This window comes from Cynocephalus volans, chromosome 2, assembly GCF_027409185.1.
Source record: "Cynocephalus volans isolate mCynVol1 chromosome 2, mCynVol1.pri, whole genome shotgun sequence".
In the NCBI taxonomy this organism is placed as follows: Eukaryota; Metazoa; Chordata; class Mammalia; order Dermoptera; family Cynocephalidae; genus Cynocephalus; species Cynocephalus volans.
Window position 1 is genome coordinate 15,820,864 of NC_084461.1, and position 23,839 is coordinate 15,844,702.

Below are 23,839 nucleotides of genomic sequence, written 5' to 3' on the forward strand. Positions count from 1 at the left end.
ACTCTGAGCATTTTACATAAATCAAAGAAGAAACATACATTTTACCACTATCAGGTCCCCATCACACATTACCATAAACCTTCAACTTTCATGTAATTTTTTTCATTCTCAGAACACCTTAGTGAGGTAAGTGGAACAGAGAACAACAATTCTTGAAAATAAAGATTATATCCAATGACTTCAAGACATATCCACTACATTTTCTCCAAGAATTTGTCTAACTGGCTCTTCTCTTTTTTTTATAGACACAAACAAAAAGGGCAAATATGTAGTTATGAAAGTACTTATGGTCAGAAATGAGGAATATTAAAAAACAAAGCAAGAAAACTTACTTAGCTTTTTGCTATTTAATTAATCTACCAGAACTAAATGGTGGCTTTTTGAAAAGGAAAGGTGGCCTTATGGCACATTAGAACACAACAGTGGCATAAACAGGGTTCTAGTGCCAACCTATATTCAACCGCTAATTCTAAGTTTCACCTCGTACACTAGTTTCTGTCCCTAAAAGTATTTAAACCCAACTGTGAAATTAGGTGAAAGTTGTAACATTAACAAGGGCTATATGGACCAAGGTCTGCAGAACTCTAAAAGCTTCACAGAAACCAAAGTTAAAAAATAAGGGGGATACCCTTGCGGGACAGGGGGGTGCTGGAAGCAAACACAAGGGAGAAACTCCTGTGGGGCTAGTAACTCTGTTTCTTGATGCTTAATGAATGGGCATGTTCGCTTTGTGAAAATTATTGAACAGTGCAATTATTTGTGCACTGACTTTTCTATATATGTTATACTTCAATAAGAATTGATTTCAAAAGTAAAAAAAAAAAAAAAATAAGGGGGAGATTTCTGCCCTGCCCACCCCTCCTTACATTGCCTGAAAAATCTGTAGTTTCCAGTAAGATTTTATTCAAAGGAATTCCACATATCTATATATTTCCTTTTCCAAATACAACCGATTTAAATTATTATATTACCAAAACTGATAACTGACACCATAACTTGATATATTCAAATGATCAAAAACCTTACCTTTAAGCAAAGGGAAAGTAAATAATGTAAAGTGGTTGCTACAGACCTAACCCTCTTCCTGAGACGAGGCCCAGGAACTGTCCCTGGGGTTGGGAGTCCATTTTCTCCTGACAGGTAAGAGATCCCTATTGTTGAATTATCTGTAGCAGAGACTTCCAAACACTTCACTGACACTAATTTTCAATAGCCAAATGGGAAATATAAGACAATGGAAGCAGTTTTTCATAAAGCTTAATTTCTTCAGTTCAAAAGATTGTCCTTTAGGCTAACATTATGTCCTTCCTGTTTTGGGTGTGTTAAAACTGTCATTTAAAATTAAAATGATGGCAGGAGCTACTAAATGCCCTTACCTGACAAAATAAAAGGTAGAACAACTCTATGCTGGTCTCCTACAACTTCTGGCTGAAGGAGTCCAGAAGCCTAGAAACTACTGAGCTACAGCATCTGGGTGTTGGAACATGAAAATAATGACTGGACTGATCTTGGCAGACTGCTTTCATGGGCTAGATATTGAATTTGTTTTCAAAGTAACATGAGACCAGACAGAAAGACAAACTACTGGCGGACTAATGTCTGCAAGTGTCATAAGACTCAACAGGATTTGGATGAAGTTCCTTTCATGTCAAGCTTTCTGCAACATTAAAAACTACCTCGAAGTCATTCAAGGGTGACAGTCATCTCTGGGTGTGAGACAAGATGTTCTAGAATAGACCTGCCAAGCCCCTTTTCTTCCTTCCCTCCCACATCCTGACTTAAAGGCTAACACCTGGCTCCCCTGAGTCTATTGCCACAAAATGAAATTCTCCCAGATTTTGGACATCATGAAAGAGCGCAGGCTTTACTGATCAACTTTCAAAGCCTGTATTATCTTGGTTTGTTGCTGTCAAAATCAGCTAAAACAGGTCCAAAAGAACCTGGGAGGCCACAAACAGCTGATGCTAAAAGGTAGGAAGATCATGGTCATTGTGTAGGGTACGCCTTTGGGATGACGAGTCACAATACATGACACATAGTAAGTATTTTCAACATCAGGCACATCCCGAAACACTCTCGTACACTCCCTCAGTATTCCTCAAACCAACCCCAAAAGGTATAACTATCACCATTTCGCGGATGTGAAAACAGAGCATCAAAAGTTATTTAAAAACAGTAGAACATTTGAATCGTACTCATACAGGATTCATATCCTAGAGGAGCAATGTTCACATTAGCTGATTAACACTGATAATAAGAACCTCCATGGAAAGAGTGACCACAAAAAAGGAAGCATCAGCTAGCCCAGGATTTCCTAACGTGAATGCATGTCAATGGGCATTCATTTTACAAACACCTTCTCTCGCTGTTTGGGAGGTATTATTAGGCAAAGAAATGAACACATTTCTTTACTGCATTAATTAAGATTAAATGCTGCTCTAAATTTCTTAAGAATTATAATAATGTAGCCTTTCCAAACTTAATTCAGCCCATTTCCCCACTTGCTTCTCCCAACATCGCTTAGGACTTGTGTTCCCTAGTAAAGTCTTTGGGAAATACTAGTCACTGCCATTAGTAAACACCTGGAATTGATACCTCCTAGTAACAGACAGAAGGGCCAGTCCCTTCCAGATCATTCAAGAGGCTGGTGTCTACATCAGCACCAGCCCCAACATTGCTGGTCCCTGTTGACACAATTGGTAATACTGCCTTAAGGTGTTAAGTCCTGAGGGTACAGACCACAGCTCTTTTTCAGTTCTGCCAAGGGCATCAGCATAAGTTGTGGGCATGTAAGTTTTTTCAACTATATTTGGAAATATGAATGTTGCTCAGGAAGGTTAATATAATAGCAACTAGAAAAGCAGCAAATAATTCTCTATTTGAATTATTTTTAAAGTATTTTTCCTCTTCCATTTTGACAACTGAAAAATGGCTTCAGTCATAATCTGCACGTTACATGCCTTTATTGACTGCTGCAACCTAATCTGCAACTAGCCAACTGCGGAGATGTAATGCCCTCCCACCTCCCTTTTTGTAATACAATGGGTTTTCCATGGGTAACTGAAAATAAACTCAAAAGACAGCTTCTAGGCACAATCTTAAGAGTAACAGATTCACATGAAAGTCATTTATGACTAAGTGTTTATTAATGGTAGAGTTTTTGTCTATGCCACCAGAATAAAGTACATACCTACAAAAGCACAAGTTAGCAAAGAAAGATAAGGTGGGAATTAGGAGGATACATTTAGAGATTATTGCAGGGTTTTGTGGTTGGTGGAGGAAACGTGACCGCACAACGTTTTCCCTAAAACACATTAATACCAAAATATTTCAGGATCTGACATTCTTTTCTTGTATATGCTGAAAGCAAATCGTAGTTGCATGATTCAGACATAAGTTAAACATCTGGCCAAAAAAAACTTAGATTAACAACAAATTTGGAGAAATATCCAAATGCTGTTAAATAAATGTATTTATTTCAGAGAATACTTGTTCACAAAATATTTGAACTAGTAAACTTAATCATAAAAAATAAAAAACCTCATTTATTTTGTTCTGCCACAGCTTGGTTTGAAATCTTTTCAACATTTCAAAGCAGCTAAAATATATGCCAACCCATACAAAAGAAATTAAGATGGCAGGCTGTGTACATCTGCTTTGACCCAAAAACAAAAGCTGTTTTGCTCGGTCTTCAGTGCCAGCATAATAAAAGCACAGAAAGCCCAGATGGCATAGATTTTTTTTTACACAGAGTAACTGAGAAGACTGACATCTAAACTATTTATTCGGCAAGTCTGATCCTAATGGCAATTTTAAACCCAGAATTTCTACAAGACAAAAAGGAATGCTTTTAGGTAAGTAAAAATTCATTGGTCTACACTGATATCCCTCAAGGTATTAATCCATTCTGCTTAGCCCAGAAATAGTGGGAAAAATGTCTTCATCAGAGACCACCAAAAATTCATTCAGCTATTTCTTATTTATATTGGCCTGACATATTAAATCTGACATTCCAACCTCTAGCTGCTTACAAATTTTTTAAAAGAATTTTTGAAAGAAAAATAAAATTCTCAGTTAAAGAGCATGGGACCTGATATGAACACTGGCAAGAAGAAATACAAGAGGAAAAAGTCATATATAGGTAAAGTCAACCTAAAGTCAATTCTGATACCTTAGGTTGATCATTCTAAAAACTCTGTGTGTGGTGGAAGGAGGAGTAAATAATTCACTCTAGGTTTTTCCCAACATGTAAAATTGCTTTTAACTAAAACAGTAGACAACATAAAAACTTCATTTCTACTCTGGGGTCAATTTTATGTTTCTGAACTTGAAGTCTTTCAGGAAGAGTATAAAAAAGTAGCCTTTATTTTCTGGTGATTTTTTATTTTTTTTATTCCCCTGCATGATTTCACACTTTTTAAGAAAAAGTCACACTTTTAAACCCAGTGGCCTTAGGAATCTCACCTCCCACTACCTAGCTTCGTTTTACACTGGGAAGTTAGGACCTTGATACTGACGGGTCCTGAAATTGCTTCTGTCTACACAACAGAGAAGTGGTAATCAACAGATCTTTACAAATGTCACCTTAAAACTTGCAAACTTGGGTCACATGGTTGTTAGGAGGATCAAAATGAAATCAATCAAATGAAAATATCTTATGAACTGTAGAGCATGCTATAAATGTAAGGCTCATGAAACATTTCCACACACACGATCTCATTTTAATGCTCAAGTAATGGGATGTGGTCAGTGAGCATTCGAAGCTATGAAGATTTGTAAAGGGTGATTACGATTTCTCTTTTATTTGCCACACTGGGTCTTCTGGAAAGATCAAGCCAAATAATGCAAACGTAAAAGAAAATACTATCACCTAATATGTGAATTATGGTATTACTGGTTAATTTAATTGAAAAAATCAGGAAAGATCTGCTGATCATTGGTTAGGATGGATGGATAGATATAAATACACTGAACAAGCCCAAGAAAAACAAAGTCAGGGCTGGCCAGTTAGCTCAGTTGGTTAGAGCGTGTTGCTGGTCATATCAAGGTCCAGGGTTCGATCCCTGTACTGGCCAGCTGCCAAAAAAGAAACAAAACAACAAAGTCTGTATATAGCTTTAGGCATATTAATAAGGTAATACAGTTGAGAATATAAGTAATAATAATAAAAAAGTCACCAAATGACAAAAAGTACAGATTCTAAATCACCTGTGATGTTTATTTATTTCTGTCAATGAATGATCAGGTACACTCGCTTAATCATGGATGTACAGATCTGCATGTATATGTAAATTAACTCATTCATTAGTTAGGGTCTTATTTTTAATTTTATCCTAAATGCATTCATTCACAAGAGTTTACTGAGCAGCAGGTACAAAAAAATTAACTCACTTTTTTTTACCTCTGGCTTTCAGACATTAATCAAATTTCTTAACCATTTGGTGAATTCCTTTTGTGATTCCCTATCCTCCTGGCAGACTACTTAAGGGTTCCTTTGTATTATTTTCCAGGCCTAGAATAGATGGACCTCATTACCCACAAGCAGAAAATAGTCCACAAAATTCAATGAGGTCTGAACCATAAATGAGAAGCCCTCTTTTCTCCCAATTCTTCTGTTTTCTCTCTTATGTGACCTTGATCAAAAGCACTGTGGTCCAAGGCTGATCACATGTAAAATGACACAGCAAAACTAAATGATCGGGAAAAGTCTTTTCCTCCCTGAAATTCCCTGAGTTTAACAGAGACCCAATAAATGCTTGAATTAAAATGACCTGTGTAAACCTGGGAATTTCTTCCAGGAATTCCTCAAAGTCTTTGCCAGGAAGCCATAGAGGAGCTGAAGAATTACAATAGTAAACTGTACAGGTGGGAACTAGTGAAGAGTGATTCCTGCCCTATCCCTGACATAAGCCAATACCAGACATCACTTTAAAAGAGAGCCTCAAAAATCCATTATATACATTAAAAAAAACCTGATTATCACATCAAGTCGATTTCTGAAAGTTATGTTTTTTTCTCTTTAAAAATTGCTGTACCTCTACAACGTCACCAAATAAATGTGGAAGCAACCTGCAATTGTCAATCCCCTTGAGCTCAAGATGATAACACAGTATTGCCTGTGCAAGGAAACGTTCATGACAATCTCTCACGTGCTGGCACAGAAAAGGCAGGAGGAAAATGATCTCTGGAAACCTCAGGTGTAAAATCTGTGGCATTACTATTTTCCCAGAAAGACGAGAGGCCAACTATTTACTCTCAAAGGCTGTCACCTGGTCTGTTGTCGTACCATCCTGTACCTGAGGTCCTCAGTGTCTGTTTGGCCTGTGTGCTACAATCTCCCTTATCCAGGCTGACGTCTATTCTTTCCAGTGGAAGAGAATAGCTGGTCCACATTGTCTATCAAAGAGTCTTCATCAAACCTCCACCTGAATTAACCTCCTAGCCTCTTTCTGGCTAAATAACCCACTTCCGGGGCTTCTTCCACAAAGCCTGTTTTCTAGGCCTTACTGATCTCGTAATCTGCTCAGAACTATGAAAAAAATGTTGTGCCCATTTTCAGATATGAGACTGTAATCAGATACAGTGCCTAAAAGAAAAATCTACACTGATCTGTTATAAAAGCATGTAAGAATTATCTCACTGCTCTCAGCTATAATGCTGATTTTAAGCTACACATCAAAATATCACCCTTAAAAAAGAGAATTCAAAACAAAACAAAATCATCCTTACTTTAAAAAATATTAAATGTGTGACCCATTATAAACCCTGTAAGAATTAGCTATATACAGCTAGCCATTCTTCTATGTTTTATCTTTTTCTTTTCTTCTTAGGTTTAAAAGTCTATTCCTTTTAAATAAAATGTGGCATATCTATACAATGGAATATTATTCTCCACTAAAAAGGAATTAAGTACTGGTACATGCTACAACATGGATAAACCTTGAAAACATGAAGCTAAGTGAAAGAAGCCAGATAGGAAAGATCACACAATGTATGATTCCATTTATATAAAATATCTAGAATGTGCAGATCTATAGAGGCAGAAAGTGGTTGCCTAGGGCTGGGGGGAGGAAAGTGGGGAGGGGTCGTGGAAGGGGAGTTGGGAATGACAGCTCAGGGGTATAGGGTTTCTTTTTAGAGTAATAAAAATGTTCCAGGGCCGAGCCCGTGGCGCACTTGGTAGAGTGCTGCGCTGGGAGCGCGGCGACGCTCCCGCCACGGGTTCGGATCCTATATAGGACTGACCGGTGCACTCACTGGCTGAGTGCCGGTCACGAAAAAACGACAAAAAAAAAAAAAAAAAGAAAGAAAAGGCAAGGCCCTGTTAAAAAAAATAAAAATGTTCCAAAGTTTGTTGTAGTGATAATTGCACAATTCTATGAATATACTAAAAGCCAACGGAATTGTACACTTTAAGTGGGTGAATTGCATGGGTTGTGAATTACACTGCAATAAAACTGTCAAATAAAAAAATAAAACAGAAAAACCATTCCTTTTCATTTCAGACCATAGCTCAAACTTATGAAAGTTGTTAACTAATCAAATTCTAGGCGCTAAAATATGCTCCTTTAGCTAAAAGTAACATCTGCAAACTATTTTAAAATCTCAATCAAAGACGGCAATGAGCCAATAATGGATACTCTGAGTACGGCTTTCCTCAAAAGGCAGAAATTATTTTCTCTATGGTATTTACATCATCTTGACATTGCAGAAAATGTCCGAAACAGAGAACATTCAAAATATGTTTGGGAATTTGGATGCTAGAGTCTACGCTCACCGGCACTACCTCCAAGTTTCTACAAGGTCCATGTACTATTTTCCAAGGCGAGTTATGTCCTTTCGGCAGGAAAAAAAAAAAAGTAAAGCAGAATAAAAGTTTTAAATAAACTGTCTTCAAATTTTAATTATAAATATATTATATATCCAAAAAAATGCTAAAGTTGAAATAGCTGCAATTTTAATCTCCCCAGTCTATCGCTGCTGGGGAAGGAAATTAGGTTAATCGGACAGGATTTTCTCTTTCCAAAGGCATGCTGGCAACGTTCCCTGGAGGCCTGATCTCTTTTGAGTCCTTTGTTGCAAAAGCTTCCTGAAACTGGGGACAGCATATGCTCCAACCCATTGTCACTGGAGTGACTGTCTCTCAGCTCAGCCAATTAACATCTGTTATTAGCCCTGTTCGCAAGAGCAAAAGCAGATGCTTGGAGGAAGACACCGTGAACCCTGACATGGCAGGAAAATGGATACATTTCAGAACAGAAGATCATTCCAGAAGACCAAAATACTTGCTGAAGTCTCAAGACTGAGCTACCCTGTTACCCTCGCTGGACGACTTAGGGATACTATTAATTTTTTCAAAGTGATTCCAAGCACCATTTGGAACATCCAAACAGCAGCTAGAAGAAAGACCAACTTTAACCTCTGAAATGAAGCCATCACATTTGGAACTTCTAATATAGGTCACATGCTGAATTTACAAACAGAACATTGTAATTTTATGTGAGATTGCACAAGCTTGCTATAAAGTCTTTAGCAAAGCCTTTGGGGATATTTTTTCCCCTCAAAAATTCATTAGACTAATCAAAACTCATATTACACACTGCAGTGTAGATAGCAACCATCTCAAGTCCACAAAAATGTATTGACACATCTGAAAAATACCAAAGGCAGAACTGTGCAAAACAAGTCATTGCTCAGATTATTTTAAGGGTATTGATGAATCATTCAAGAAAACCACATGCAAGAGGGGATTTGATTCTACAGATAGGGGCCTGTTGTCCTGGGGAGTCTTGCTCAAGCCTCTAGGTTCTGATCCGGGCAGGGACTGGGGTGAGGTGAGCAGGTGCCATTGCACATGACTTAAGAATGTACCCACCCTGGGGTCATGCATGGCTCTGAGTGGGTGTTTTTTGAAATTTTGTGTCACAGGGTCTCACGTGCCTCTCTCCCTAGTCCTGGCCCTCTTTCTGGTTACCTTTATGCCAGTTGTTAGGGACAATGGGATAAAAGAACATACTAGACATAAGGCTACTATGGAAAGCATGGGAGGTTTTTTTTGTTTGTTTTTTTGGCAGCTGGCAGAACAGGGATGGAACCTGACCCTTAGTGTTATTAGCACCATGCTCTAACCAACTGACAGCCGGCAAACAAAAGTGTGTGAGTTCTAACAGCAGCTTCTTCATACAGAATCACTCTCCCTCCCGGGCTTTGGCACCTTCTTTAGAAAAAGAGGACTATATATTAGCCTAGCATGGCAAATGGTAAGTTAACAATTTAATTGCTCTCCATATAAAAAATATGCATTAGAGTCAGGACTTATAGAGCAACTTCTAAAAGTGTATAAGCACAATCATTTCATTGTTTGAACTACTTCAAGAAGGTGTCAGCCTTCCTTGGAAATGTGTTGGGCTGCAGTTAACACACAAAACACAGGCTTTCCCTATTTTTGCTGTGCCTGGAGTGGCTCTCCACTAAGCCAACCCAGAAACAAACACCTGGTCACAGACTAAACCATCGGCAGGTGTTGGCACTTAAAACTAAGATCTCTAGACTACGTCTTGTTTCTGACACAACAGTGTTCAAGAATGATTCCTTTATGGCGACAGCAGTCAAAAAAGGTACTTGGACTGAACGAGTGACCATCTGTGTTTTTAAAGAATATGTTTTGGGAGGAAGATGGTGATCAGATGCTTTTATTTAGAACATGGCTTAAAAAAAAAAAAAAAAAAAAAAATCCACAAACAGTCTGCCAAGCCCTACAACCTCATTTTCAAAGTGTGGCTTCCAGACCAGCAGCATGAGCAGCACCTGGGAGCTTGTGAGAAATGCAAATGTTCAGGCTCCACCTGAGACTGGCTGAATCAGAAACTCTGGGTGGAGGCCAGGACTCAGTGGTTTAACAAGCCTTCCAGGGGATTCGTATGCCTACTCAATTTGGAGAGTCACTGCCCCTCACTCGGAGAACAAGATGAGGCTTAACAACTAATGGATCACACAGCAATCCATCAGGGTTCACAGCACAGACTCATGCTGGCCGGTTGCAAATAGATTCCTGGGCTCACCTCCAGGGACAGGGTGCCATTGGGCATGGCAGAGTGGCCCAGGAATCTCATTTAGCAGCTCCTCAAGTGACTCCAATGTGTGGCTAGGACTGGGAACCACTGGACGGCCCCCAGCAGGTTTAAATATCCTATCAGAAGTAACTGGGGAAAATGATCCTTTAGATCACGATCAGCAAACTTTTTCTGAAAATGGCTCGATGGCCAATACTTGAGGCCCTGCAGCTCCTCAGGTGTGCTGCAGTCACAGACAACAGGCCGATAAATGGGTATGGCTGTATTCCAACACGGTTATTAAATTTGAATTTCATATAATTTTCATGTGTCACAAAATATTCTTCTTTTGAGTTTTTCCAAACACTGAAAAATGTAAGCAACAGTCTCAGCTCATAGGGTATACATAACAGGCCATGGGCAAGGGCTGTGGTTTACCACTGCTGTTCAGTTAAACACTGGTGAAATTACATGAACTTTGAGTTCTGTAATGCTGTGTTCATGACATGTCACTTCAACACAAACAGCTGCCTTCAAAAAAGCTAGATGTTACTTAAAAAGTGAGGCTTAATTTGCATACAGTAAAATATACAGCCCTGATGAACCACAGAGAATGATATACTGAGCATTTCCATTATCTTAAAAAAGTTCAGTCCCTCAGGCAACCATTTAGTTTGATTTCTTAGATGTCTGTTACCTTTAAAATGGCAGCATAATCAGATAGTTTGAGTTGACACTTTCATTGCAGTTCTAAGAAATACACGCTCCTTGAGCAGAAGTTGCCAGAATAGGCATCTGTCAGGCTGGGTCACAGACCCCTCAAACCCATTCTGTGCAGACTGGGTCACAGATGTCTCATATGCAGGTCACGAGCTAAGTAATTAGAAAAAGATCCTGGGAGCCATGGGTAAAATTGATAGGCCTTATTCAGATGCGAGCTCAGGTAACTAGCCACCGCTGTAGCCGCCTGAGTGGCCTCCTGAGGCAGCCTGAGGGCCCTGGCAGCAACAGCCTCCAGCAGCACTAGAGGCCCCAGTGTGGTCCCCGTGGGTTGTCCTGGGGCAGGGGGCGCACTGTGGAGCAGAGCTGTTAGTCCTTTATACTTAAGTCTGATAACCCAGGACACCTGGGTGCAAGTCAGACACGCATTTACATCAGACAATAGCCAAGGAACACCTGGGCACATGTGTGCAGTTTACATTAAACAGGGTAGGTCATGCTCAGCAAGATTCTGAACAACCTAGGGAGCCTAACCATTTACTTTCACTTTCCTTACAGTATCCACCAGGCATAAGCTTCCTTTCCTCTCCAATGTGGGGCAGTTCTGGGGATCGACCCACCGGTTCTTTACCCTGCATTCTCATCCTGCCCACTCTGGGTCTTTCGAGCCAAGGAGGGCAGGTGTCCCACTGGAGGAGAGTAGAAAAAAACAGGCTGCCCTTACTGCCTTCAAGCTGCTATAACACAATACCACAGCCTGAGTGGGCTTATAAACAACAGAAATCTATTTCTCTCAGTTCTGGAGGCTGGGAAGTCCAAGATCAAGGAGATTCTATGTCTGGTGAGGGCTGCTTTCTGGTTCATAGAGGGGCACCTTGTAGCCATGTCCTCATGTGGTGGAAGGGGCAAACAAGCTCCCTTGGGCCTCTTTTAAAGGCCACTAATCCTATTCATGAGGGGTCTGTCCTCATGACCTAATCACCTCACGAACACCCCACCTCCTAATGCCATCACCTTGGGGGTCGGGATTTCAACACATGAAGTTGGGGGAATGCAAACATTCAGACCACAGCAAAAGCCTTCCACAGGACACCATCATCACCCACCCCCGAGAGCTGCCCCCTCTGCGGCAGCAGCCCAGGCCCATCCCTGCCCAAAACCTTGCTCTTCATCCAGGTCCCAAGCCCCTCCCCTCCCTTTGAGATAGAAACAGGTAAGGTTTTCTTCAGAAACACAAATATAACCTAACTGAGACGCAAAGACCACCATTGATGGCCCCCGTGCATGTAGCTCACCTGAGGGGACAGGAGGGATTTGAGGAAGCTGCTTTACCCTTGGGATTTCTCTAAATACAAATTAGAAAATCCTTCACACTATCTCAAGATGAAAGGGAAAATGCCCAAACATTGGGTTTTGCTTCAGATCCAGAAAGAAAAGGGGGCAGGAAATAACAAAGAGGAGAAAATGAAAGAACCAAGCCTCTCTGGAGATTTATGTCATCAGGAAGGGCAGCCCCCTCCTAGGTCCCCCACCTCACAGGACAAGGAGAAGCCCAGTTTGAAGCACAGCAGCTCCCCCTCATCCACAGTTTCAGTTGTCCATGGTATGGTACAATAAGACATTTTGAGAGAAAGACCAGATCCACATAACTTTTATTAGAGCACATTGTTGCAATTGTCTATTTCACTATTCATTATTATGGTCAACCTCTTACTGTGCTAATTTATCAATTAAACCTTATCATAGGTATGTATGCATAGGAAAAAACATAGGATATACGTATAGGGTTCAGTATTATCCACAGTTTCAGACATCCACTGGGGGTCTTGGAATGTATCCCCATGGATAAGGGGGGACCACTGTAAATGGCAAATAAGTGGGGGTGAGAAGAGGAAGGAGAAACGCTTTCAAATTTATCTCAGATCAAAGTACCTGCTGAAAAGCAATGGTTCTCCAATTTCAGTGTGAATAAAATCATGTCAGCAGCTTATTAAAAATGCAGATCCCAGGACCATATTCACCGAGAACTGGACTCAGGTGATCTGTAGTGGAGCCAAGCAATCTGTATTTTTAATGATTATGAAGCAGCTGGCTGGAGAATCACACTTGTAGAAACATGGCATTTGGGTTTAAATGTCCCACCCTTAAAAGGATCCAACTAGAGAGGGTGGGGGAAGAAAGGGGGAGATGGGAAGATCAAGAGCTGGTAGGGGCCCTGAGAGGGTTAAATACTCCAGGGCCTACTGCAGACGAGGGCCTGATGATGATGGATGATGGATGGATGGTGATGGGTGGGTACGTAGGTGGGTGTGTGGGTAGATAGAAGAAGCTGTATTCACAAACACAGTGAAGGCACGGAAGACATCTCACAGAGCCATCTAAGATATCCAGAAAAGGAGCTACCTGGAAAAAACCAAGGCCTAGGTGTTGAACAATCATTGGTAACATCAGCACTTTCTAAGTCCAGCCTGCAGAAGTTGTGCTTTTTCAACAATTTTTAAGGTAATTATTTTGACACAATGGTCATTCTGAACCTAGCTGCTCATTAAACAGCACCCAGGAAGCTTTTTAAGAACACACCATGGCCTGCGTCTCACCTGAGATTCTGATTTCATTGTTCTGGGGCAGGGCCAAGGCTCTTGGTAAAAGCTGCCCAGTGAACGACAATGTGCAGCCAGGCTGAGACTACTCTGTCAGAAGGAGCAGTGTGGGAGCAAGATTGTGAAGGCAAGACTGCGAAACATCGGGGGGGAAAAAGTGACCCTTCTATTTCCTTATAGCAGTAACACAAAATAAAGAAAGAGCCACCAGAGTGGGGGGACACGGGGCAGCAGCATGAGAACCTGCCAGTCATGAAGACTAACGTCAAGAGAAAGCATAAATGTCCTGAAAAGAAAGACTAGGACGAGTACACTGGATCCCTGGGGCTCCAAGAGAGAAGAGAAATGAGCAGAATGAAGCAGTGACACCGCCAGTCGCACCCTGCTCTACTCACATTGCTTTTTGGGAAGTAACATGAGAAGCGGAAAGATGACAAACTGAACGCGAAGCCCAGCTCTGTCGCTGACCACTGGCCGAGTGTGGACTCTTGGACCTGTCCTGGCTCCTAAGCTCAACTTCCATATCATTAAAACATGGCTGGGATGCCGTCCTCACAGTGTAGCTGCGAGAATTAAACAGGACCCACAGAGTGGAACACCCTAGCACAGTGCCTGCTAGAGAGATGTCACCCAGCAAATGCCACTCTCTTCCCTTTACCCATCGAAATGCCAACCCTGATGAGGCCCACATCCTCGTCAACCATAAGGAGGACACGGCTTAGAACTGGGGTGCTCCTTTCCCTACCACTCACCAGGGACGGCATCACGGGAAGAACGGGATCCCCTAATGTCACCGCTGTGGCCTCCTGGGTTGGAACTCTGAGTAACATGTTTAAAGCTGGAATCAGGCAATAGGGGGCTTTAGCATCGTCCCTTGTCTTGGTGCACTGTGGACACCCAAGAGGGTAGGCTGGATAATCAACTTACCAAGTGTGTTTCTGAGTCTTTGAAAAAACTTGTTCCAAATAATAAGCCTATAAATGAACTTCTGGGATGGAATGCAACTCATTCACAGACTACTGCCTGAACTTAACAAGTTGCCTCTACTTTTTCTATTGAAATTACACCCAGTATTAAACGATGTCATGCCTGGTTCCTAAAATTTCTGAATTGTTTTTATTTCCAAACAAGGCCTTCACAAACATTTTTTTTCACAAAATTTTATTCACAGTAAAGGTACACTATTTATTTAAGCATTCGAAATAAAAGAATTAAGTTTGATTTCATCAGTTCAGTATTCATGGGTACCAAGAATGCAAGATAGCAGCCCATTTACCTTCAAGTATGAGCAATTTAATTCTCTAAGCTAACCACAAAATGGAAAGCAACGACAGGAATCAATGGCACTGAACATCAGCCCTTCTCCCTGTGCCCGGACACTAGCACTGCAAGACCAGGAGTCACGATGGTTGCAGGAAGGGTCTGGATATACCACAGGCTTACACAAGAATGAGTGGGCTGAGCTACCGAGATAACTGAGCCTGGAATCTGGAAGTCAACCAAAGATGAAAGGCCCAGGCAGGTCAGAGGCATGCTTGAGTCCGGATAAACAGACCAGCCCTAAGGGTTGGGAAGAAGAGGTGTGTATTCATTGGAATCAGGGAGGAAAGGGGAGGCCAAAGTCCAGTCCAGGAAGATCTGCTAAGGAGAAAGTCAACAAGGGGCCCAAAGTAGGACAGAAAGCCAAAGGTCATAACCCAGGGCAGAGGCCATTTGCTGTCTCTTGCAAAAGTGCTTAATGTGTGTGTATTCAGCTAGAGCCTTGCTGGGGCCAGTAAATACTGCTAACAGAGACCTAATCTCCCCACCCACCCACCCACTGGGGACGCCAGGCAGGGAGGGGCCCAGCCATACAGTCCAAAGGGGCTAGGGTGGGAAGGCAAAGCCACGTTCTGGAAAAAAGGGTCAGGAAAAAGCCGGATTCCAAATCCACTTAAGTTGCATTCATTTAAAGGAGAAAGGAAACAGCCCCGGCGACCCGGGAGGTCTAATCAAATGGATTTTTCAACGGTGTTGAGAATATGGTGGGTAACAGATCAGAAATGGTGTACACCCTTGGCAAGCTAAGCTCTACAACACTTGATACAGCCCCCATTCCTGAGACCACAAACGTAGCTTGTACTGTTTGTCACTGTAAATGGCTTCCTGTTTCAATAAGGCTGTTGAAATATATAGAATAACAATCTCAGGTTTTGAAATGCTAAACACTAGGAAAAGATTCTGAACCAACCTCAATATCCATCCACCCTCCACAAAAAACGAAAATGCAATTCATAAGTTTCTGAAGTCTATTAAGTAAAATTCCCTTCCTCTTCATTTCATTCTGGTCCTACGGTGTGTGAGTGGTTTATACACCATCAGAGTGGAAATAACATAGCGAAACTCCTACCATGATTCTTGTGATATGTGGCTCTTTATTTTGTCACTTGTGATTCTTTAAGACTTGTAACTTCTTTATTAAAATGTCACAGGATAATAGTCTTAACAGAGCACATGGCAATGAATTGTTTGGCTGTGTGCTGATCACAAATGGAGCTTCATTCATCCATTCAGTGTTTTTTGAGTACCTCTCCTTGGGCCAGGCTCTGCTCCTAGGTGCTAGGGACACAGCAGTGATGAGTCTCCATTCTCAGAGACCTTGGTGAGGAGAAACCAAAAAAAACCCAGACACACGTGATGTGATGTTGAGGCAGTGGCTCTTTTGGATGGAGAGGTTGAATCAGCGTTTCATCCCTGAATGAAAGCAGGGGAGCTAGACACATCTCTGCAGGAACCAGGCTCCCAGCGGGAGAAAGAGCAAGGGCGCAGCCTGCTTGAGCAAGAGTCTCCTCCCAGATTACAGCAAGTGACCTTTCCGTGCAGGGCTACACAGGCTTGTAAATATACACGTTTATTCTGGAGCTAAGTGTGCTAATAAACAAGTACATTTTTTTTCTATATTCCCAGAGTAAAAATTAATGGAAACATTTGACTTTTTCATCTTTGAGCCACAAGATGCCAAACCAAATTCTTGGAAGAGGTCTTGAGAGTCAGAACCACATGGCTTTTACAGCATTAAAACATTTTTTAACTCAAAACCAAGTAAGATGGACAAGTTGCATTTTATTTGGTCTTGAAAGCAATGCTGAAAGTCCCAGTGATGTTCAGTCCCTGGAGTCTAGACCTCTGTTTCTAAGAAGCTCCCTAGGCTGGTGTTTAATGTCCATCTCAGAGATGGGTATTTCCAGGACAAGAGAGCAAAATGTGGGAAAAGCACAGAGAATTTAAGAGCTTTCCAGCTCAATATTGTCTTTTTAATACAGCTGCACTGTGTTGATTGAAGTGCATTCCAAGAATAACAGATGGAGCCCTACTAAAGTTTCAACAAAAGAAGCCAAATACATATAACTTTAAAAAATGATCTGTCACTTGTCACCAGCATGCCACTCTTTCCCCTTACTTTCTTTCTGGATGGCTGTGCAGCCCACCTTCCTCTTGAGAAGGGCCCTTTACCCCCATACAGGAGTAGCACGATCTGCCCCCATGTCCACAGCACATGGCCAGAGATGAGCAGTAGGGGTGCTCAGCAGACCTAAGCTGGACCATCAAATTCTCCATTCTAGGAATCCAGAGCTGGATCTAAAGTGATCCTTTTGGACATTGTCTATTTCTTAAGAAAAGAATTTCTAATGTGCTATTATTTTTTAAAGCAGCACAAGAAAAGGTATCCAAGAGAAAAGCAGTTTAAAAATAAATTGCATAGGGAGTTTACTGCTTAATGGGCTCAGAATTTTTATTTGAGGTGATGAAAAAGTTTTAGAAATAGATAGTGGTGATGGTTGCACAACATTATGAATATAATTAATGTGACTGAATTATACACTTAAAAATGCTTAAAACGGTAAATTTTATGTAATGTGTGTTTACCACAATAAACACACAAGTACACACAGCAGTAGATCCTCCCAAAAGTTGTATAGTTACTCATTCATTTTTCTTTCAACTCAAATTTGGATATTCACAGAAGAGACAAATCACAACAAATCCTTTAGATACCCATCAGAAAGAGTGAAAACCCCAAAAGGAATACAAATGTTGCAACTACTAGCAAACACAGGTATTCAACAGCAGCAGAATTAAAGCTGGCACATGGTGTTAGGGATGCATTTTGCCTCTCATCTGAACTCCAAAATTCTTCTATTTTGTTGAACTTTACTATAAAAGCCATTAGAAAAATCTTATCTTTAAATCATAAACATATTATGGCCGGCCCCGTGGCTCACTCAGGAGAGTGCAGCGCTGGTAGCGCTGAGGCTGCGGGTTCGGATCCTATATAGGGATGGCCGGTGCGCTCACTGGCTGAGCGCAGTGCTGACCACACTGTGCCGAGAATAAATAAATAAATAAATAAATAAATCATAAACATATTGATGATAAGATAAAACACAAACTTAAAATTGAGGACCATTAACATGCTATCAGGTTGAACGAGACACAATTGCCAATGTTCAGTTATGACCTATAAGAATGGAAATTTCATATTGTTCTACTGAACCCCAGGTTAATTGGTTGGAAGCAGCAATTGTTAATACAAGGGATGTCTGAGACTTGAGAAGCTATAGAGGTGAAAATGCAAATACTCTTATGTTTCTTTCCTCTTAAGAAAAAAAAATCGGTCAGACGTCCCATTAAGTAAAAATGTTTTCCTTCACACGCACACAAAGGAGATAAAAAAAGATAAGCAGATAGAATATACATTTTTTAAAAAACAACATAAAAGCAAGGGAATTATGTCCAGGCCAGCTGACTAAAAAGAATCTGTCCTGTTTGTCCCAGAGTTTGGCTTTGCAGGTCATTATATCCTAATGATACTACTTTTGCACTACAAATGTCCCCAAACTTCTTTTCCTCCATCTTCACAAGTTTGGCTGTCTCCTGCTGTTCTCTCCCTCCCTCCACAATTCATAATCCAGCAGCAATTCCCAGGGATTGGAGCTGCCCTGGGGGACCCCAGGTGGTCCCCTCCTGCTGGCTGCCCCACTTGGGGGGCCGGGCCAGCTGCTGCTCTCTCACGTCCCATCGGGCTCCATGCAGAAGGAGTGAGAGCAGGTGAGACCGTGTTCCCTCCTGCCGCTGCCTCCTCGGCCAGGCAGCTGCCTGGGCCCAACAGCTGTCTTTGTGTATGAAGCCTGCAATGCAGCCTGCAATGCAGCCTCCCTGGCCGCTGACAGGCGCACGCGTTCCTGGGCTCTCGCAGGAAATTTTTAACTCGGCTAAAACATCTAGGATCCACCACTTCCCCTCAGCAGTCAGATCTGACCTCTGCCCACCTAAAGTCAAAGTCATAGAGCCCTAGTTGTGCAATTCCTGACAATTCATGGGGTCAGCTGTGAAATGGGAGACCTGCGGGGCTGTCCCACTGTTCCCCTTTCCAGCACTCAAAAGGCTTGGGGCGATTTCTGTAGGGGAGGAGAGTGCACAGATGGTGTACTGGGAAGGCGGGGGTGAAGATGTCAAAGGCTCCCCACGTCCACATAAGGGACACACAAAGACACCAATGGGGATGAAGTGGAGGCAGAAGAAAAGCAGTTGGTCAGGGCAGAAAGTGTGTGAAAATGACCAAAAAATGCAATGAAAAGCCACTACCATAACCAAGTTTCACAAAATTGGGCCCAAAGCATTAACTCCAACAAGTCAAAACCAGAAGGTCAAACCAGGTTAGAGAAAGCTTTGAATGGGAGATGAGATTGCAAGTAATGAGCACTGGGTTTCCAGTGTGGCTTGCAGGACTCTGACTTCTTAGGGGATGGGGATGGCTTGAAAGTACTGGGTGATCTAATGGCCTCTTGCGGATTAATAAAATTAGAATAACTTTTAAAACAAAGTCTAATTATACTCCTTGCAAATAAAAGGAGAAGGGCATGGAGAAGGGCAGCTACTTGCAGATTTGGGTGATGAAATCCCCACCAATAAATACTTTCGAAGATCCCTTATAGAGACAATTCAAACAGAAAACCAACAGAATGACTGCACAGAGTAATTGCCTTGATAAGTTTACTGAGGCAAGTTAAATGACTACCCCCTTATAATACAATTAGGTAAACTGATATCACTCTAAGCAATTTCAGAGCAATCAAATTAAACTCTTTCCAGAAAAAGATAATAAAATAGTTCAAACTCTCAAAGTAAGAAATCTAATTTAGAATTTATTACTCAATTCTACGATGTTCCTCCAGGATGCTATAGTAATTGCTTGTGTGTCTCCTGAATGTTCCAGAAAGACAAATGTTCAGTGCTGTCTTCCTTCTGATCCTTTCACAGGAGTTGATCTTTTAGCTGTATCTGCCCCCTGCAGAACCGTAGTGCTCTTAAAAATCTGCTCTTCTAAAGCTTTCTGTCCACAGCTTTCTGTCCAAGAAGACAACTAATTTCTAACTTGCGCTGACCTGCCTGTGTGCCGTGGCCTCCGGAGGCCACAGCTATGCACAGTTTCAACAAAGTGTGTGAGCGTGTCATTTGCTCATTTCTTTTTCCATCTGCAAATACTTCACAGCGAGCGAGTCTAAGTTATGAGTCAAATGGGAACATTTTGGTTCCTCTGCATTCCTAGCACCAACCTACAGTAGTTTAAATTTTAGAGTGGTATGAAACTTTAAATTAACATTAAAACTATCTCCCTGGCAAAAAAAAAGAACAGCTAAGTGAATGTGCAAAATCCTCATAGAGACTGAAAGTGTGCCCTTTCGTGATCTCACACAAAACAATACACCCTTCCCAAACCAGTGTCCCTGAGGTCCCACTTTAGGATTTTAGTTACAGTGGCTCTGCTTGGTGTCTAACACTAAACAGGAGAATCCCTAGACTGCAGTCAGCCCAGACCCTGGCACACTCTCAATGAAATGCTTGCTGGAAGGAAGGGCACAGAGAATGGGAAAGAAAAAAGGAAAAGCTTTGAAGGGCCAGAGAAAAATTTTCTAATTTTACCCAAAGCCCTCCTCTTGTCTTTATTTTTGCTTCTCCCAAAACAGTAGTACAAGTGTTATAGGTTGTATAACCTATAACCTATAACCTATAACCCTCTGAGAAGGTTTCCTGCTCTTCATTTTAGGTAACCAAGACCCTAAGGTATTTTTCAGGACTATCTCCTAAATCCTCACTCCTCTAATGTGGTTGGTCCAGCAACATCAGCATCACCAGGGAGCATGCGAGAAACCTGCCCCTCACAATCTGCATCCTAACAAGATCCCCAGGGCATCCGTCTGCATTCAAGTTTCAGACGCACTGCTCTAAAGCAAAGGAAAATTTCACTAATAGTTCTGTTAACCGTTTATGGGCTCTAAGAGGTCATATTTGGGTAACATAAAAATTTCACTAGAATTGTTTTTAGAGATACAGACAAATAGCCATTTGACAATTTTTGCCAGTTACCTTTGACCTCAAACACTGATATCTTATGTGTGTGATAAAATACATATACTAACATAAAATTTATAATTTAAGTATTTTGAGTGCACAGTTCAGGGGCATTAAGCATAGTCATATTGACATGTAGCCATCACCGCCATCTGTCTTCAGAACTTTTTCATCTTCTAAAACTGAAATTCTATACCCATTAAACACTAAGTTCCCATTTTCCCCTTCCTCAAGAAATACCAATATCTTAACACCCTTTAATAACATACCAAATTGGGTCAAAATTAACCAATACATTGAAAAGTTGCCATGGATAGGCGTGACCAGGACAAGGCCACGCTCTAAGTCTCTGACCCTGATTCCTTCAAGAATCTATCCCTGCCCACTTGAAGAGCTTTTAAAACAGCAGGTGTTTCTATCCTGGGCACCAGGACCAATTAATGAACTTCTCCTAAACCTTGGTGATTATTCCCGTATGTTCCACAGTGAATTTGTGATAAAAGGAGGCAAAGACTAGATAGGTCAGTAGAGAAAGAAACTGGAGTCTTCTGGCCACTGCCAGTTCTTGGTCCAAACCTGAACCCAACTCTTTAAATCTTGCCTCGCTTTTTTCATATTGTAAACCCTGCAATTTCTACACAAACCACCAAGCTAAGTATACTTGTTATACTTGGAAATGACAGAGTGGACAAGATAAAACAAGTATTCGATGACCGAATGAAGATTAGAAGTCAAGGTTCAGTGTTGTTTTCACATTTCAGTTCAGTACATGTTATTCTAGTTTAGTTCTTTCCAAACCCACAATCCGTAAGTACTGTCAAAAATGAACAGAACTAAAAAAAAAAAAAAAAATTAAGAAAAGAAATGAACAGAACTACTGACCTGACCACCCCATCCTATCCCATTCCCCCCACATTGAGAGCTGCCCATCGACTGCAGCCGGCAAGGACTGCACGTGGCACACACTGCTGACCACAAGTCAACGGCAAGGGCTGCATGTGGCAGACTGCTCACTGCAGAGTTGTCACGTTAGGAGCCTCTCCAAGCAAGGCTTAGTTAGACAGGAATAGAACACATCTTTAGAGCCTTGAGGACATTCTACTAAGCAAAATAAGCCAGTCACCAAAGGACAAATACTGTAAGACTCCATTCATGATAAGTATCTCAAGTAGTCAGAATCACAGACACAGGAAGTAAAAAAGGTGACTACCAAAGGCTGGGAGGAGGGGACAAGGAAATCATTGTGTGTTAGGTAAAGAGTCTCAAGTGCTGCTAAATAAAAAGGTTCCGGAGATTTGTTTCACAGCAATGTGAATACACTTAACACTACTGAACTGTATACTTAAAAATGGACAAGATGGTAAAGTCAATGTCACAAGTTTTTTAAATCACATTTTGTTTTCAAAAGAGAAAAAAGTTAAAAATAAATAAATTAAAAGACAGCATTGTTGGGATGAAAGTATAAGTCAATGAAATAAGAGTTCCATTGGAAATCTATTTTACAAAGCTTTCCAGAACACAATGATGTTCATTGAGTTACTCTGTTTTAATACTATTTTCCCTTTTCACATCCTCTTGAGAAGTATGTATGATTTCTCATCTGAGGAAAGACAGAAAAATGCTGAACAATCCTACACAGCAATTTAAACATGTAAGCAATGCCTGACCATAAAGTTGAGCAAAATTCACTCACTCAGTCCTTAGTTTACAGATCATACCACACCACCTGAGGCTCTGATGGGAAAGAAACTAGACTGGGCTTCACAGTAGTGTTCACACTGCCAGTGACCGCTAGACAAGTGATCTCCTCTCTCTGCACACCCCCAAATCCGCATCTATAAAACACGGGTGTACCTTTAAACCAAGAAATAAAAAAGGTTCCGCCAAGTGGACCATCCCTGCTAAAAAGTTTTGATAGCCAGGTAGCCCAGCTGCCTCAAACTACAGAAAACTGACCCTAAAGTTGTTGTTCTTAACACAACTTGCAAATTAAATTCATAAACTATGTGTTTTAAATACTGGCATATGACTTCCTTTTACTTCCTTATGTTTTAAATTTTGCTATGCACTTCTGAAGTAGGAGTCCATCTGTAACATTAAAAGTGGTTACTTTGTTAACTTGGAGAAGCTGGGCTTCTCTCACAATCATCAAAATATAATCAGGTGAACCAGTTTCTGGATTCACATTTATTTTCAATGATATGACTTTCCATTTATTTTACACTAAAGAATGGGAATCAAGAGCAATGGAGCTCCCATACACAGAAGAAATTTCTTCAGTTGCTTAACAAGGTAGATAAATAAGCTCAGGGTAAGTGATTTAGTTAGTCTTGTTCTTCTGGTGATCGAGATATCACCATCCTAAATTCTCATCGGTTTGCCAGTTTCAACATTCCAGGTGTTATGGACTGAATGTTTGTATCCCCCCAAAATCCACATGCTGAAATCCTAATCCTTAACGCACTGGTGTCAGGAACTGGAGCCTTTGGGTGGTCCTTACAAAGTGAGGGTAGAGCCCTCATGAATGGGATTAGGGCCCTCATATAAGAGGCTCCAGAGAGATCCCTTGCCCCTTCTACCAAGTGAGGACACAGGGAAGACAAGTTGTCTGTGAACCAGGAAGCAGGACCCCACTGCCAGTGCCTTGATCTTGGACTTCCCAGCCTCCAGAACTGTGAGAAATAAATGTCTGCTGCTTATAAGCCATCTGGTTTGTGGTATTCTGTCATAGCCCAAATGGACTAGGGCACTATGAAAGTTTAAGAATGTTAAGAGAGGGCCGACCACCTGGCGCACTCGGGAGAGTGCGGCGCTCCCGCCGTGCAGGTTCGGATCCTACATAGGGATGGCCGGTGCGCTCACTGGCTGAGCGAGGTGCGGGCAACACCAAGCCAAGGGTTGCAATCCCCTTAGTGGTCACAAAAAGGACAAAAAAAAAAAAAAAAAAAAAAAAAAAGAATGTTAAGAGAAAGTAATGAGGTAATCAGCAAGTATCAATAGATTCAAACTTTTTCTCAAATTACCTGCATTTGAAGTCACATATTTATTTTCAGTGGTAAGACTTTCCTACATTTT

The 23,839-nt window shown here is 41.3% G+C and overlaps 1 protein-coding gene across 1 annotated transcript in view; it reads right to left on the minus strand.

Moving 5' to 3' along the window:
* MYO10 (myosin X) overlaps positions 1 to 23,839 on the minus strand; it is a 206,684-nt gene that overhangs the window by 138,880 nt on the left and 43,965 nt on the right. The gene's annotated exons all lie outside the window — the stretch shown is intronic.